Raw genomic sequence first — 17,328 nt, 5'->3', positions numbered from 1 at the left:
TAGAACATAGTTCTTAGTTTGCTTTCTCATGCCCGGCCACCAATATCTCTGTTTTAATAATGATGTTGTGGCGGAAATACCAGCATTTGCAGAAGCTAGCCCTTCGTGTGCCGCTGAAATGAGTCCTAATCTGCGTTCCATGTTTGGAATTGCTCTATCCCCCACTCCAGGGATTCGAGCAAATGGAACATTGTTCGCCTCAGTTAGGTACTTTACTGGAAAGCCTTTCGGGAGTGTTTTTCTGTCATCTTTTACTGAAGCACTGACAGCTTGCAGTATATCGCTGTCTATTTTTATTTTTGACCGGGTGATAGCAGCTACGGAAGCCGTTTGCACAGCTGCCTTCGCGGCTTCATCAGCCAATGAATTCCCCGCAACGTGAACGGCATCACGTTGATGACTCAGTGTATGTATCACGTGAGTCTTTTGTAGTTCTTTCTGAAAAAGAACTATTTGTTCCCAAAGCGTCTTATGCTTGATTATGCCACCTTTTGCATCTTTGAAACCATTTTGAACCCAGTTCTGCAAGTATTCATTATAAGACTGAACGCAGTAATATGAATCGCACACTATTAGTGTGGGGAATTAGCGATCAGTATTTTCAACCGCCATCTTAAATGCTAGTAGTTCAGATCGCTGAGCTGTACAATCTCCTAGAGATTTAGTTTTAGTGACCATTGGTCTAAATTTCCCTTCATGCCAACGACCTTTAACAATCGCGCACGCAGCACTATATGCTTGTTTACCCCCAACTGCGAGTTCTGCTGATCCGTCTGTATATATTATACAACTGAAATGTTCCAGAGGCAGGATTTCAGTCGGCAGAGGACATTCATATTCATATTGGAGAAATTCTTGTGTTTTTAATTTAGGATCAAATTTGTATACTACGTCTGTTGCAGCAAGAGAATTAACCCATTGTATCCATCTTGGATGTAATGCTTTAGCATTTGGAATGCTTGCTTTTGTTACTGCTTCTAAGGCAGATACCGGTGTAACGATTATTATTCGTTTACCTTCTGCTAGGGCTCTTTCCTTTGCTACAGCAGTTTGAACCACAGTCATAATTTTTTCTGTAGAGCTGAATTTCATTTCAGCTTGAGTGTACAAATATGATTTGTAAGCTGTAGGTACTGTTTCTCCCTCATTAGAGGTCAGGTATGTGAATCCGCATCTTCCTTGGATGACTCGGATTACAAGATTGCGTATGTTTTCGTGAGTTTGTAATTTTGTTTTAGTTAACATATCTGTTTGCAATGATCTCAAGATCTCTGTGTGTTTCTGAGTCCAATTTATTGGTTTGAAATCAGGTCTTATCAATTCATAGAGAGGTTTAACCCTCTCTGCATAATTTAGAATGTATGTTCTTCCGAAATTCAGGAAACCTAATATTGATTGTAAATTCTTCAGCGTTTTTGGTGCTTGGAGTACAGCACATTTCATGTGAGTATTGTACTGCAAATGTTTTACAACAGGAGTTAAGGTGTCTGTAGTCCAAAACTAGACGATATGAATCGTCTGGCTTGGAGACAGGAAACAAAGGATTGTTCATTTGTGAGCTGCATGTTTCAATTACCCCTTGATAATCAAGTTGATCTAAGATCTCCCTGACTAGATTTTTAGCTTCTTGTTTAACTGGGTACTGCCTTTGTGCAGTGAGCTGATTTTTTTACTGGATTTTGTGGTGGGGCGAATCTTCATCCCATCCTACATGATTTTTGTATAAAGCAGGATCTTGGGCCACTGCCTATTTCTTGCCAATGTGTATTTTTTATGAATCGGAATATGATTTGAGAAGGCAGGCATAATCATTTTTTCGCCATGAGGGCACTCCCTGACAAACTCTCGTGGCCAGTCTTTTTCAGCTAACAGGCTGTCATAGCCTTTAGAAAGTTTTTCCCAAAACAGACCTTTTATTTTCCTAGTTCCTTCTCCCTCTATACGTAATGTTATTTCATATAGTTTATGGGGCACACTAACATGTGTGTCTGCAGTTTCTACCTGAATGTATTAATTCGTGTCCACTGTCTCCAGAAGATTCATCAGGATCTTGCGAGCTCTGGTCACTTCTGCTGCGCTGTCTAGCATTGTCTGTGCCCACTCTCCGTTTTTCAGTTGTGTCCTCAGAATTATCGGCATGTTTAATCTTAATACTTGCTACCTTCTTTCTGGGATATTGTAATTTTTTACTTTGATGAGCAGGTTCCTTATCTTTGGACTTGACGTGCTCTTCTCTGTGTTCGGACCGTCCTCTTCTTTCCGATTTCTGTGAGGAAGTCTGAAAAGATCGAGAGGGACGTGTATCAACATCTTGATATCTATCAGGTTTTTTCAAATTATCCCTATTTCTAAGGTTGTATCTTTTCTCAGAGGGCTCCCTTTGGGGAGACATGTTTCCTCGGTCTGGAGATTTTTCTCTCCGTTGAGGAGACCTTCCTCTGGACTGGAATCGTTTTTCCCTGGGAGTGGACTATTTATTACCATCCCAACTCCTTTTTGGAGTATTTAAATTATGTTTAATAAATGTTTTTTCAGGATTTTCAGTTAATTGGGGTTTTACCGGTTTCCCACCAAACTATCTCTTCCTAGCTCTTTATAGGATTTTTCTATGATTCTGGCAAGTTCAAATGGTTGGTCTGCTATATCTGTTTCCTTCAATTTCTGGAGGTACTTTATATCATCTCTTGCCAATTGAACTAATTCTCTATATGCCTTTGTTAATTCTTTTAGTTTAACTAGGAGTTCTTCGCTTGACATTGTTTCAATAGCTGGCTGGAACCGGCCCCTTGGCTCCTGGTCTACCTAGTGGACCATGCCTGGTGATGTGATTTTGATGTTTTAGGACGCCATTAAACCAGAGCAGGTGCTCTTGGTAATTTAGTGGGATTTCAACCTCCTCGAAAGGAGTGTATTCATCCGGAGGTTCCTCTATTTTGCAATAGTGGAAGTCTTTTGTCACAGCGTGTGCTGCTGGAAAATGTATCCATGAATAGAATACCTCTGTCTGCCGATATTTTTTTTTTTTGTAACATCGTTTTTATTGCAGTACCAGAAAAGTTTGCATAGACATTACAGTAATGAATAATGAATAACATATCAATATAGCAGTATGGCATACATTCAGTCCGCTACCATTAACATGTTGCTCGTGCTTCCATATAGAAAGCCGAGTTACGTCTATTATAAGTCCATTCTCTGCTCCGTCTTCCAATGTCCTTTTCCGAAAGCACAGGAGGACGCGGACTGCTTTTAAGTTTTTGCCCCTCCCCCTCCCCCTGTCAACCACCCCCCTGAACTCCCCAGCATCCTCACCCCCCGTGGCAGCGCTGCAGTGGAATCATAGAGAAAAGTAAGGTCTGGTGTGTGCAAGAAGGAATTAAACATCCGCTAAAGGTGCGCTCCTGGTGCGTTAGTGGGGTCAACCACTTCAGAGTCCGTGTCCTCTCTTTCCTCCTCCTCATTATCGTCCCGGAGAGCCTGCACTATCATCTCCCACGCTGTTGCCCTCTCCATGGCTTTCTCATCAGCAGCCCTCCTAGCCATCTGATATCGCAGAGTGCTTTCACATGCCGCCCACCTCAAACATTCACCATACCAGCGTTTGTACGTGGGCCCCACTTTCGATTTCCAATTCCTGGTTATTTCCCTCTTCGCCAATATCAACTCTATGTCTATGAACCTACTGGTCGTCTTATTTTTAGGTGTGTGTGGAAACCAGTGCAGCACCCCCACTGCTTTGGTGTATTGTATCTCTCTATCCGTGGCGTTGTTTAGAGCCCTCCCTACCTCCTGCCAATATTCCCCCAGTGCAGGGCAATCCCAGAGCATGTGTCCCAAGTCCGCCACCAGTGTGCTACACCTAGGGCAGGCCGCTTGCTCCACTCCAAAATACTGCTTCAGTTTCCCTGGTGTGAGGTATGCCCTATGGATGATATAGAAATGTATAAGTTGGAATCTGGCGTTCCTCGTGCTCTTCCGCGCCCTCCGTAATAGTTGGCCCCAAGTGGCGTCAGGAATCTCCATTTGGAGGTCCAGTTCCCACTTAGCCTTTAGGGCAGTGAGCGGCTGCAATGCCTCTCGCAACATTCGAGAATACAAACAGGTCACTGCCTTAAAGGTTCCCGCCGCCATCATCGTGTATTGGCACACTATAGAGGTCGCGGGTTCCTGCAGGCCTTCGCCCCAGTGGTCTTGCATGGCGCCCGTCACTGCCGCGTGCAGGAGATAATCACCTCTTGGAAGGTCGAAACACTCCTGTAGCTCTTAGAACGGAAGCAAGGCTCCGTCCTCATAAAGGTCGCCCAGCATCTGGACCCCGGCTTCCTCCCAGCCCAGCAGTCTCGACCAATCCCCACCATGAGGTAGGGCTGTGACCATTCCCAGCGGGATCTCCGGAGCTTACATGCGACGGATTCCCGCCCGTTTACGCGCCCGGTTCCAGCAAATCCGAAACGTCTGTTCCTCCACTGTCAGGTCTCTGATCAGCAGCTTCTGATGAAGAGTGATATACGCAAGCACATGCCGCGGAGTGCCTTCGTCTCTACTGCGTTCTGGGCCTCGATACACTCTTGCGACCTCTTGGGTAAAAGTTTGCAGCTGAGCCGCTAGGTAATAGCACTCAAAATCAGGCACAGCCATACCTCCCTCATCCTTGGGTCGCAAGAGGGTGTCCAGCGCTATCCGCCGCCGACCCGTGCCCCATAGGAACGCTATAATCAGTGATCTCAGACGTCGAAAGACTGAGCCGGGTATCCATATCGGGAGGGTTCTAAAATAATATAATAGCCTAGGCAATGCCACCATCTTCAGCAAGGCGACATGACCTGCCAACGAGAGTGGGAGAGTGGCCCAGAAGTCCATACACCCCTTCAAGGCGTTAATGCAACGGGTGATATTACCGTCCAACATATCTGCAGGTGTATGATACACATAAACACCCAGATAGTGCAGGCAATGAGGCTCCCATCTGAGTTCCTGTGCGGTGAGAGGGCACGGCTCTCCCCGTCTCAACGGGTACAGGCAAGACTTGGTCCAATTGACCTTCAGGCCCGATAACCGCCCGAATAATTCTAGCAAACGTCTCGCTCCCATCAGTTCCTCCTCCGCATCGGCCAAAAACATCAACAGGTCATCCGCATACAACGAGATGACGTGTGGCCTGGCCCTGTAGACCAATCCCTTATAATAGCGGCCAGCCCTGGCTTCCGCTGCAAAAGGCTCCATGGCCAACGCGAACAAAAGGGGGGAAAATGAGCACCCCTGCCTAGTGCCGCGTCGTACCGGATATGGACTCGAGATCAACAAGCCTACTCTAACTCTAGCCGTTGCTTCAGTATATAGGACTTTGGTCCAGTTGATATAGCCCTCCCCTAGTCCGAAACGCCTCATCACTTCGTATAAATAATCCCACTCTAGGCTATCGAAAGCTTTCTCAATGTCTATGGAGAACACTAAAGGAGTAGACCCCTCCTGCAACCGAGTTCCTAGCAGCCTAGTCAGTCTGCGGATGTTGTGGGTGGTGTTTCACGTTGGAATGAAACCAGACTGATCACTGTGTATCAGGCTTGTCATGTGGGTCAACAATCTACTCGCCAGGATTTTGCTCAGTATCTTGTAATCCGTCGTGAGCATTGACAATGGACGGTAAGAGGAGAGGGCGTCACTCGCTCTCCCAGGTTTCAACAATGGGATCATAAGGGCCTCACACATTGACCGCGGCAGTCTCCCTCGCGACTGTGCCTCGTTGTAGACCGATTGCAGTTGCGGGGCTAAGTGCTCCATATATTTGCTATAGAACTCGATCGGCAGGCCGTCGAGCCCCGGGGTTTTATTCCTAGCCATCTGCTTCACTGCGCACCCTATTTCTCCGACCGTTATAACACGACCCAGCTCCTCTGCCTCTGATTGCTCTAGCTGTGGCAACTGCAGCCCTCCAAGAAAGGTGTCCAATTCCTCCGCCCCACCCGTCGGTCCGCTCTCATACAGACCCTCATAGTACGCCCTGAACCTATCCAGGATCCCGGCCTGGGTGTGGCAAAGCCCGCCTCCCTCCTCTCGAATGGACATGATTGGAACACCCCGCCGAAGCGGGTTGGCAAGCCAAGACAGCATTGTCCCTGCCTTATCGCCCTCCGCATGCGCTCTAGTCAGATAGACCTTGTGATCGAAACTACGCAACCGTTCCAACTCCACCGCCATTGCTTCTCTGGCTTTACTAACCCCCTCTTGAAGCTCAGGATGATTGGGCCCTCTCGTTCTTTCTCTCTCAACTGCCGCTCCGCACGGTCAAGGTCGTCCAGCAATGTTTTACGAGCACCTGCAACGGTCCCAATACAGTGCCCCCGGACCACTACCTTAAACGCATCCCACTCCACAGCCCTAGAGGAAGTGGAGCCACTGTTCTCTTCGAAATAGCGCGTCACTCGCTCCTCCAAGGCCTCCCTAAATAGCAAATCATCCAGGGTGTCAGGTTGTAGCCGCCAAGTTGGGACACAATTAACTTCCACCATCCAGTTCAGGGACAATAACAAAGGGTTATGGTCCGACAACATGCGGGCCAAGTACTCCGCACTTCCCACCGCTGCAAGCACAGGTGAAGAGCACAAAAACACATCTAACCTAACATGTAAGTCGTGTATACTAGAGTGGAAGGAGTAATCTCTCGTGTTAGGGTGTAGTGTCCTCCAGGCATCTCCCAGGTCCCAACTCTCTTGCCAGTCTAATCTTCGTTTCGCTACCCGATGTATCGGTGAGGAGTGCAATGGGGGATGAGACCTATCTAAGACGGTATCCACCACCGAATTGAAATCCCCTCCCATGACCATTGGACCCGCCAAGTGACTCGCCAGTTTGCCCGAAAGCGCTGTCAGGAAAGCGGGCAAATCCACATTCGGAGCATACACACTGCATAGTGACACTATTCGGCCCCTAAGTCTCCCCTCCACAGCCACAAACCTGTCCTCTGGATCTATTACTTTTATGGTGACCTGAAAGGGAACCCCAGCCCGTATCCAAATCAAGGCACCCCTTGCAAAGGCCGAATATGTCATATTAAACAGCTGCCCCCTCCACCTTCTCTGCAGCGCTACTCCCTCCTGTTTGGTGCGATGCGTCTCTTGAAGAAAGGCTATATGCACTTCCCTACGTTTCAGATACGCATGGACCTTGTGTCTACGCACCATGGTATGGAGACCCCGCACATTCCAGGTCACACATTTCAGAGCCCCCGTATTAGCCATACTCCCCTGCATCCCTAGACAGAACAATAACATCCTTCGACCATGCGCTCATGCCAACACAATACTGACCCCCCCACCCTCTCCAAACAAATGAACCCCACACCCCTCTGATCCCAACCTGAGCTCCCCCAACTACTCTTGGTTCCCACCCCCCCCCCAGGACAGGACCCCCCACAATTGGAAGAGAACCCATCCAAACTGTTACAACTGAATAACCCCCTCAAAGAAAAGCACTATAATTCGCAGTCTCCACTGCGATGACCTTAAGGGCCAGTAGGGCGCGGACCGCTACCGAAGGAGTTCGTTAAACCAGATCAGTCCCGCATATCCCGCCCCGTAATCCCCCCATGAAAAACTCACGAAGTCCCATAGAACGAGAAGCTGCGCACACGGGCACAGCGCCCCAGTGTCTGACCATCAGGCCGTTCTCCAAATCAAGCGTCTCAGGCCTCGACGATCTCTCCAGACGTTTGTGGCGTGACGACGGGGCCCTTGGCACCCCCGAATTCTGAGAGTTCCGTCTCCGATCCCGTACCCTGCTCCTCCGAGTCCGTGCCCTTCCCGGACTGGCTCCGCGCCGTACCAGAGAGATCCACTACCGCCTGTAGGGCAGCCTTCCTCTCTGCCTCAGTCTGCGACACCGATGGTTTCCCAGTCCTCCGTCGATTCTTGCGAATGCGTTGGGATTTCCTAGTCGGCTGTTTCTTTTGAGCCTCCTCCGCCCTGGCTCTGGCCCCGTCCGTTCCAGCCTTGTACGTGTCCCACCAAGCCCAAGCGTCCGCCGAGGAGGTAAAGAAAAGCGACTTGTCGTCCACCACCACCCTCGCTGGGAAGAGAAGGGAGTATTTGATGCCCTCTCCACGGGGCTCACGCTTGAGCGACAGGAAACTGGCCCTGAGTCTCTGGGTCTCAAAAGTGTAGTCCGGGAAAGGGTGACCCTGTTATTGTCAACTTGGAAGGGCCCTGCTTCCCTCGCCCTCTGCAGTATCCAGTCCCGATCTTTGTAGTGAAGCAGCTTAATCACCACCGGGCGAGGGGGCAGGCCCGGGGCTGGTGGTCGGGCCGGAACCCTGTGGGCCCGTTCCAGGGAAAAGAAAGGAGAGAGTCCCTCTGGCGCGACTTCAGTGCGTAGCCAATTGTCGAGGTAGCCCACCATGTCGTCTCCCTCGGTTTTTTCCGGAAGACCCACCAGGCGAACGTTGTTGCGCCTACTCCTATTTTCAGCGTCCTCGGCCCTCCTCTCCAGCACTTTCAACCTGTCCAGGGCATCCGCCATCTGGGCCTTCACCGCTGCGTGATCCGGGGTCAATTCTTGTATGGAGATCTCCATATTCTTGACTCTATCCTTAAGCTTATCATGGTCCGCTTTCAGGAGACCCAGGCCCGTCGCTACCTGGGCAATGTCCTGCTGCAGGGCGTCTTTGGTGGTCGTGATGGCCTCCAGTATGCGGTCTTGCATGCGTTGGAGAGCAGGGTGGTCGTGGTCCGCTCCATCCAGCGTTTCGGAGTCAGCCGCTCCATCCCCCTTTCCTTTTGGTTTCACCATCCCGGCCACAGCAGTTACTGGCCCCCGGGATCTTGACCAATCTCCTCGTAGTCGTCCGCAGTTCAGGACCTCGCTACTGGATAGTACCCCGAACAATGGGACCGGGGATCTAGGACACCCGCAGGGCACCAAGCACTGTCCGGATCTCACCCGTGGGGTCAATCCAATTCACGGAAGCCAGCGTCGATGACGGGGTCTCGAGGCCCCGGTCTATGCGTGGAGAGTTGGAGTCGCCTTCACAAAGCCACCGCCATTTTGGGGGCTTCCCCGGAGATCTTTCCTATGTCCTCGTGTCCCCGTCAACTCGCCACCAAAGCGTGGAAAAGGCCACCCGTGCTTGCTTACGGGGGTCGAGAGAGGTCCTCCGGTCTGGCAATCACCGCTAGCACTGGGTCAACAGGAGAACCGGGACACAGGCCACCTTCGCTTTCTGCGACACTCATCCAGGCCTCAGGGCGCCATCTTAGATTAATGTCTATCGCACCCGAGGCACTTGTTAGAGTTCGATTTTCAGGACGATAAGCAGCCACAGGTCGCCCACTTCGAACGCCGTTGCCTCCGTGACACCTTTAGGCTACAGATTTTTCAAGTTTCGTTGGAATTCGCGTGGATAATCAGGATGATATCTGGGATCGGGCGCGGAGCTCCGGGCTCACACTGCCTACCTCCTCGGCATCCAAGCCACGCCCCCCCTGTCTGCCGATATTCTTGTGCCTCTACCACGAATATGACTGTACCACCTCGTGATGTCAGTCAATTTTCTATAAGTTTAAGAGTTATAGTTCTCCTTACGTTGACCGGAATGAGTATAACACTCGGGTCATTTTCTTGGAGGGTTGTGTCTACCTCTATTAGTTGAGATGCTATTCTAGCTATTTCGTCGTCGCTTTCGGACATTTTTATTGACTGAAAGTTTTTTGTTGCAGATCGAGTTTCAAGGAAATAAATATTAGGTGCACAATATTTTGGAACAATGTATCCTTCAACGTTGACTAAACCAAAAACTAATACATAGGATTCTCATCCTACTAAGTTCCGGCGGATATTAACCTTTCACCCACTCCAGACGTCTTTTGGAGTTTTTACGGGAAAAAGGGGTCTGTGTGAAAAAGCACGACTGAGTTACTCTAGTGTCTTGCGGCCTCCCGTACTCTCCCTTTCATCTTGGGCCTTGTCTTCCCCTCTGCTCCTGGTGGTCCTGCGGTGCTGTAGTGTAGTTCCTATTTTCCCAATAGGCTCTGCGCATTGGAATAACATAAACAGCAGTGTAGACGTAGGACTGAGGTCATCTGGGTCTCTACTGACTATGTTAGACTTAATTTAGGTTTGCGCCAGCTAGCTCAGAGGTCACTAGAAACTTTCTTGAATGAATAGGGAGGGATGAACGTCCCTGATTCAGACAAGAAGGGATTCAGTTTCTGACAACCGCATAAACATGACAACTTTGCTCCCTCAGAATAAGAGTGTATCTCTAGAGTCGTGTGAAAACAATAGGCAGCTATTTCACTCAGTCAACCGTGCATACTTAGTTTCACCAGGGTGCAGAGAAATAGAGAGACGGGCGTTTTCAATATAAGGTGTTATTTATTGAGCAGTATTCTTTCTCATGCAAGAGAAATCGAATTGCCACAATTGCAATACTTATCATAAAGTAAAGTGCGTACAGTAAAAGTAGTATTATGAAATAATACTGTAAAAGCATTGATATGGTTTCTAAGCCATATGATACTTTAAAATGGATAAAATATATAGATACATAAAAACATTGACAAACATACTCAACTGGTGCTTCTAACTACGCCTACCCCAGTGTACCTGACCTAAGCCTAATACTTGGGAAGGAGTAAGTGAGTAGCAGTTTAAGTTAAGTTGGTTAAGATTGTTTTGCCAAGAATCTGCATCAAGAATTCTCTTAAGGGTTTTAGTCAGCTCCGTACCTTGGTAATAGAATGTGGGAGGTCTGGTATCTCTTTCTTCGGGACTTGATCCCCCAGCAACCCGCAAGGGTAGGCTGGAAACACCGGAGCTGGATTTTCTCGGCTGGAGAAAAAGACAGCGTCTCTCTCAGTGCGTCAAACGGGAGGGGCGGCTTCCGTGGGCTCTCGCATCAGCTGGGCTCTCGGGCAAGTAGATATGCGCTCTGCTCCAAACCACTGTGTGTTTGCTTAAGGCAACTGTTGGTATATTTATACCTGAAAGGTGCCGAGTTTGACGTAAGGTTGGACATAAGACGTCACTAAGAACTAACAGTTCTTTCTGGACTTCAGGAGTTCTTGTTCAAATCAAAACAAAAGCAGGGGGGATTTCCCAGGCTGCTGGAGGCTTGGTTTGTTTAAAGAACGCGTTGTGCTTTCTAGGAGCCGATGGGAGTAGCCGTGCTGTGCTTTGGACTGCACGGGCTATTACTGAATATGGATATGATTCTTATGCCTTTATAAGGAAATTATTAATTATAACCACATAAGGGCATGAATCAGGAATATCGAATTAGGGTCCTAGATAGAAATGCAACAGTGCTTGGCTCCACCACGGGGAAGCCGGACCTTAAGCAGCCCAAGATCGCCTTTGAACTTCGCAAGTCTTCCCGTCAGGACGGTGCAGGCTCGGAGGGGGCGGAATTTGCTGGGGTCCCGGACACTCTTCCTGGCCAAGTATAGTGGGGTCAGGGAGCTGTTTTTTTTGCAAAGGTTTCACTGCTGCCAGTTTCCACTCTGAGGGGACGTTAGCCGTAGACAGTGAGTTATTGACAGTGTCATTTATTTCTGGGTTGACAATTTCTGCAATGAGATGTAGGAGTCCAATGGGACACGGGTCAAATGGTGATCCCGATTTTGTTGCCAGGATGGCTCGCTTAGTTTCCTCCGGACTGATTGTACGAAAGGCTGTAAGCTGGGTTACCTCCTGCCTTGTGTTGTCGTCCTCATTCATTGGACCCGGTACAGGGACCTCGAAGTCTTTCATCAGACCCTGAACCTTTTCTTCAAAGAAGTCTGCGATAGAGTCACAAAACATTTGTGAGGGCGGAATGTCCTGCATTAGGCATTTAGGTTTATTAAAATCATTCACAATTTTAAAAATCGCTTTATGTTTGCTATTAGCTGTTTCTATTGCTGAAGTAAAATACTTCGTTTTTGCTTGTTTGATTAGTGCGTGGTACGCACTCTTAATCTTTTTGTATTTACCACGTTCTATGCTGCGATAATTTTTCCGCCAGCTACGTTCAGCTCTACGTAGCTCCCCCTGTTTGTTTGTAAGTTCTCGGTCGAACCAAGGGGCGGATCTCTTCTTTTTCCTGGGACTAGTTTTATTTCTACCCTGTCCAGCCATACCTTTCAGTTCATTCATCCAAGCCCTGAAGGTGTTTAGGTTTGGAGATCCTACTAGCTTTGGTCTGCATTCTCTAGCCATTGTAGTTAGTTCTGGGTGGTTCATAATAGCTTTCCAGTCGTCTTGTCTTGCCTGGTTGCTTTCTTCTGCATGTTTATTATTTCTATTAATCTCCAGTGGGAACGTAAAAGGTATTAATGCGTGGTCCGTCCACGTTTGGGGTTTCGGGTGGTCTGTTGTTAAGGTATCTAAATTAGTGGCTATGCAATCTATCGTATGTCCAGCCTCATGGATGGCTTGGGTGTCACAGATTGTTAGACCCAGTACATCCATGGTTTCCCTAAAGGAGGCAGTAGATGCTTCCGTTGTGGACTCTAGGTAAATATTTATATCTCCCAACATAGTAAAATTAGAATATCTAAGTATCAATGGACTTAGCACATCGCCAATACTTCCCAGAAAACCTGTGCATGATCCAGGTCGGCGGTAAATCAATGCCCCAGCAAAGGAGAAGTTATCGTGAATTTTAAGACAAAAACCCATCCCTTCCGCATCTTTTAATTCATGGAGGTCTGTCACCGAACAGCCGAGTGTATCTCTATATATGATGGCCACTCCTCCCCCCCGTTGTTCATTTCTTCTGTCAACCCTTTGGATACCATATCCTGGAGGTAGGGCATGTACCAGATCGGGAGTACACCACGGTTTAAGCCAGGTCTCTGTAATAAAGAGACAATCTTAGTTGTCATCGATTAGAAGATCCTGAATATGCTGGGCATGCTTTGGCAGAGATCTAACATTGATTAAGCCTGCCTTTAGGGTATAATTAGATGTTGAAAGGGCGGAGACCTGAGACCACGTGAAAGTACAGTGGCAATTCTGACAACTCACCGGGCCTGTCCAGTCTGAGGGATCGAATTTATGTGGGTCGCATCCGCAATCCGATTTTAGGGCTAATAGTTCCTGTCTACTGTAACTCCCTTTATTGGTCCCAGCAGGGTTCCTAGCCCTATGCCCGGCCAGTGCGCGGACGGGCGCAGACGGGCTGGACTCTGGCTTGACTCCGGCGCGAGTACGGCGCGTCCGCTGAGCGCGTCCGCTGCGCGGAGTCATGGCTGTTTATTTTTATACCGGTGACTCTCGCCCCCAAGGGAGGATAGAACTACCCAAGATGGCCGACGCAATAGTTCTGCCCGTGCCCCAGGTCGAACAGCCCTAAAATCGGCTGGACCCTCTAGGGAAGGCAGCGCTAAGCAGGGTGAGTGCAGTCCAGTATTCAAATAGCGAGTGGGAATAAAATAATGCCTTCACCCAAAATCGGTGAAGACACCAAGCGTCGCGCTAGATCCGCGCGCTAGTGCAGGGGGGAGAGGACACAAATACTATATTTGACGCTCAACCAATACAATATTTAGATCCCAAATGGCTTTCCAAACTAAACGTGCTCGCTCAAGCCATTTTACTTTATTTAAAATAGGTATTTGTGACCGGCTCAGCTCACAAGATCTTGTTACAGGGATTTATTCATTTACAAAAAGCTGCAGGCCCACTGCCAGTAATCTGCATATAAAGCAGAATTACCTGTGCGACTTGCATTGTCTCAGCCCTTGCAGATTTTACATTTATAGTTATTTTATTGTGGTTTGCTGGCAGTTAACTAAAAGGGCAATGCGACCATCTGTAATGTGCAGCTCACGAAATGCTAATATTCTAGCTTTAAAATTAGGAAAACCTTTGCTGACTTTACCAGTAACTGTCATATACCACCCACATGCACCCCAGCAACTGCCCTCACGTCACTACACTAAGCAGAATTTAGAGACCAAGTTTGCAATGCATAGCACAGCAGCCACACTGCTTTACAACATACCTTAAAAACATTGCCAAAGCCAATAGCTCTTGCTAAACACTTATAACTTCCCAAAGGCGAGACCTATTGGCTATGCCAGTGCTTTTTGTCTTAGTGCCCAATGTTCCCTCTTTGTGGACCTGTGCTCAGGTCGACAGCGCTCTCTCCTGGCTGCAGACTGTTTGTCTCTAGAATGCTTAGTTTGGGCTGGCAGTGGTCTATTCTGTAATAATAACAATAATACCCAAATAAAGTACTCCATCTTCCCCCCTCTGGATATCGACAGGTTTAATAGCGCGGGGATGCCTACGGGTCACCAGGCGCTTTAGAAATCGCGAAATAATAATAATAATAATTCTGCCTGTAGGTCTCATCCATCTCTGCAAACCGAGGCTGGCAGCATTCTCTGTTGCCTGCAGACTGTCTGCTCATCCATTTCTGAGATTACAAGAGGTTTGTGCTTTTTAGGTCTCGCCAGCGAGACCCATTGTTGTTGTTTTGCCTCCCAAGGGAGACAGACCGGTGCACAAGCCGCTTAGGGTCTGTGGACGCGCTTCGCGCGCGCACACACAGCGTTACTGAGGCCGGCCGAAGGCACGCACACATGCGCATACACCCACAGACAGACGCACACACACGGGCACACACACACGCACACACACAGACACACATACACACACACCGCCGCCCCCCCCATGCACACAAACGCACACCCACACACACACACATACACACACACCGCCGCCTCCTCATGCCCCCTTCCCCCCACAACACACCCCACTTACCGCATCAGCGGCCTCAGCCGCCACTCCTGACTTCTGCTGCCACCGTGGGGCTCTCCCATGCCAGGAGACGGAAGTCCCGCCCCACGACAGGCGTGATGCTCCCGAACTTCCGGTTTTGGGATGTGCATGCTCAAGTCTTGCTATGTAAATGTACTTTTCTGCAAGCCCGCCACTGTATGAAGCGGTTGCAAATAAATTATTTTAATATTCCTCTCATGCTCTTTTTGCCCTTTATCGCGGCTCGCGCTTAACTCCAAGGCGCTTGTCTGTCCTAGAGCAGAATGCTGTTTTTATGAAGATTTTTTTTTTACATAACCAAAATAAATCGAAGCCTTAAATAATTTTGAAACTGTGTAAGTGAAGCTGCGGCAAGCTCTTATTTCAAAGTTATCACCGGTATAATTCTTATTTTGCAGGAAAAAAGGCCAATATACAAAATCACTGCATCAACTGCAATTAGGGCTGCCATATTCCATTAGGGGATAATGGAATATAAGTGCCCGGTAGGGCACTGCGCGGCCACACTGGGGCGGCCCTGATAATCCGCGGGTTGTATATTTAATGGATGCGCTGAGGATGTGTGTGCAGCTGAACAGAGATGTCCTGAAGCACAAAGAAAAGGCAGATTCGGTGTGCTATAAACACAGATGTCTAAACTGTTTGTGCCGTAGCCTAAGCCAGGGGGAGGACGAATAGAGGGATTTGGAAGGAAGATGTATACTGCGCCTTTGTTACTTGTTTGACTATGTGGGTCTAGAGTCGATTTTACTTAAAAATGTCCCCCTACACAGACATTTCGAGATGTTTGCATTTCTAGATGCAACCAAACTGTGCATACATTTCAGGGCTGTTCCCCCACTGTTCTGAGTCTAGTCCAAGCGCATGCAGGGGAAAGGGCTTCATCGTGGAAATAGATGACGGGCAACATTTTTCGGAGCCAGATATTAATGTGAGGGGGAGAGTTTGTCTTCTTTTGTCTGGGAGTCTATGTTGTTGCAACAGATGTTATTGCTGTCTATTAGTCCATCTAGGATCTGGTGGAGTTGGAAAATCGCCGCAATCTGACAGAGCTCCTAGTCCACTACACCTGTGGATCACCCACTTTATTTAGAAGTTGGGGGACAGTGCAGTTTCCAGTGGCGCTGTGCCAGTTTCCTCCCCCTTCTGAAATCTTTGACTGGCACCCTATCCACCAAAGGGCTAGTGGCCCTTAAATTCATGTTTTCTGTCTGGGCCGCAATCTCGTGCTCAGCGAAACCAGGCGGGAGAATGACATCAAATGAAAACTCTCTATGCGTCAGCGGGTTCTAAATACAAAAACACATGTTGAGGGGGCCGCAATGACATGGTGGGCCATCAAGATGCATTTTTGCTGAAAGTGCTTCTGATGAGTTAGAAGGAGCACTTTTGGTGCAAATGGCTCACTATGGAATCAGTCAACTCAAAACAGAGCATGACAATCAGATTTGAGCACCTCTGCCACCCTGGAGATATGGTGGTCCACCCTCCTTACTTTAAATAGTCCCTATGTTTTTAGGTCTTGCATGGCGTACTGCGCATATGCGCAGTCGAGCTCGCCAGATTTCATGTTTTAGAGTGTACTTTATTAGCGAGGGTTAAGCCCCGCCCCTCTTCTTCATTGGCTGGCCTCCTAAAAGGTGGCCAGCCATTGGATAAGTGGTCCTAGTGACGTTCTTCTTTCTCGCTAAGCCCCGCCTATTTCGGACTGGACTCCTTGACTTACATTTGTGGTAAAAGGTTTCTTATCTTCTTTATGGGTCCAGATGGCCCCATAAAGAAGATAAGGAACATTTGACCCCAGCAGGAAGTCGGGGCACCCAGTCTGAAAGGGACGGGGCTTTGAAGACTAATTTCTTTTATTTTAGTATGATCGCGGCACCCGCGCATTACTTGTTACAAGGAAAGCGTGGGTGCCGCGATCATACTAAAATAAAAGAAATAGAAAAACATCTACTTCTTTCATTTTTATATAATCGCGGCACCAGCGCTTTACTTGTAACATTTTAAAAGTAATGCCCGGGTGCCGAGATTATACTAAAATGAAGCCCATCTTGGCAGGCGGGACGCTGCACATTGGCCTCGGGCCCTTGACTGCGGTTCATTTAGAGAGATGAGTTTCATTCGGCTAAACAGGTGCCTTCTTAAAAATGAACTAAACGATGTATAGGGTAGACTCTTGCAGCAGAATGTAAAAGGGAATCTTCAGAAAGGTATAATAAATTAAGCATCGACTGGGACAATTACATTTAGAAACCCGGACTAGCCGTCCTCATACGTCTCTTTTTTTGTCGCTCTTCTTCCCCGCCCTCTGCCCCAGCCTTGGACGGTCATTGGTCTGTTCCCCCATTTGTCCCGGGGCCTGGCTGAATGGAGGCGCAGCTGGAGAGTAGGCTCCTCGTTTGACCTGCTGCCGGCGGACACGGGACCGAGCCTCCTCCAGCTGCCCAACCTTGAACTCACTCTGACCCGAGGGACGCTGGCTTGCACGGTGCGCTGTCGATGGACCGTAACAGAAAAGGTAAGGCCCCGAGCCTGTAGTTCACTGCTGCCTCCTCGGAGTCC

At 48.5% G+C, this 17,328-nt stretch overlaps 1 protein-coding gene across 2 annotated transcripts in view; it reads left to right on the top strand.

The window, feature by feature from the left end:
• The window catches only part of ALPK3 (alpha kinase 3), a 1,258,466-nt gene that overhangs the window by 32,513 nt on the left and 1,208,625 nt on the right, over nt 1-17,328 (top strand). The window lies entirely within an intron of this gene.

This window comes from Lissotriton vulgaris, chromosome 2_2 (assembly GCF_964263255.1).
Source record: "Lissotriton vulgaris chromosome 2_2, aLisVul1.2, whole genome shotgun sequence".
Taxonomy (NCBI): Eukaryota; Metazoa; Chordata; class Amphibia; order Caudata; family Salamandridae; genus Lissotriton; species Lissotriton vulgaris.
Note: the sequence above shows the minus strand (reverse complement) of the source record. Positions and strands in the feature narration are given on the sequence as shown.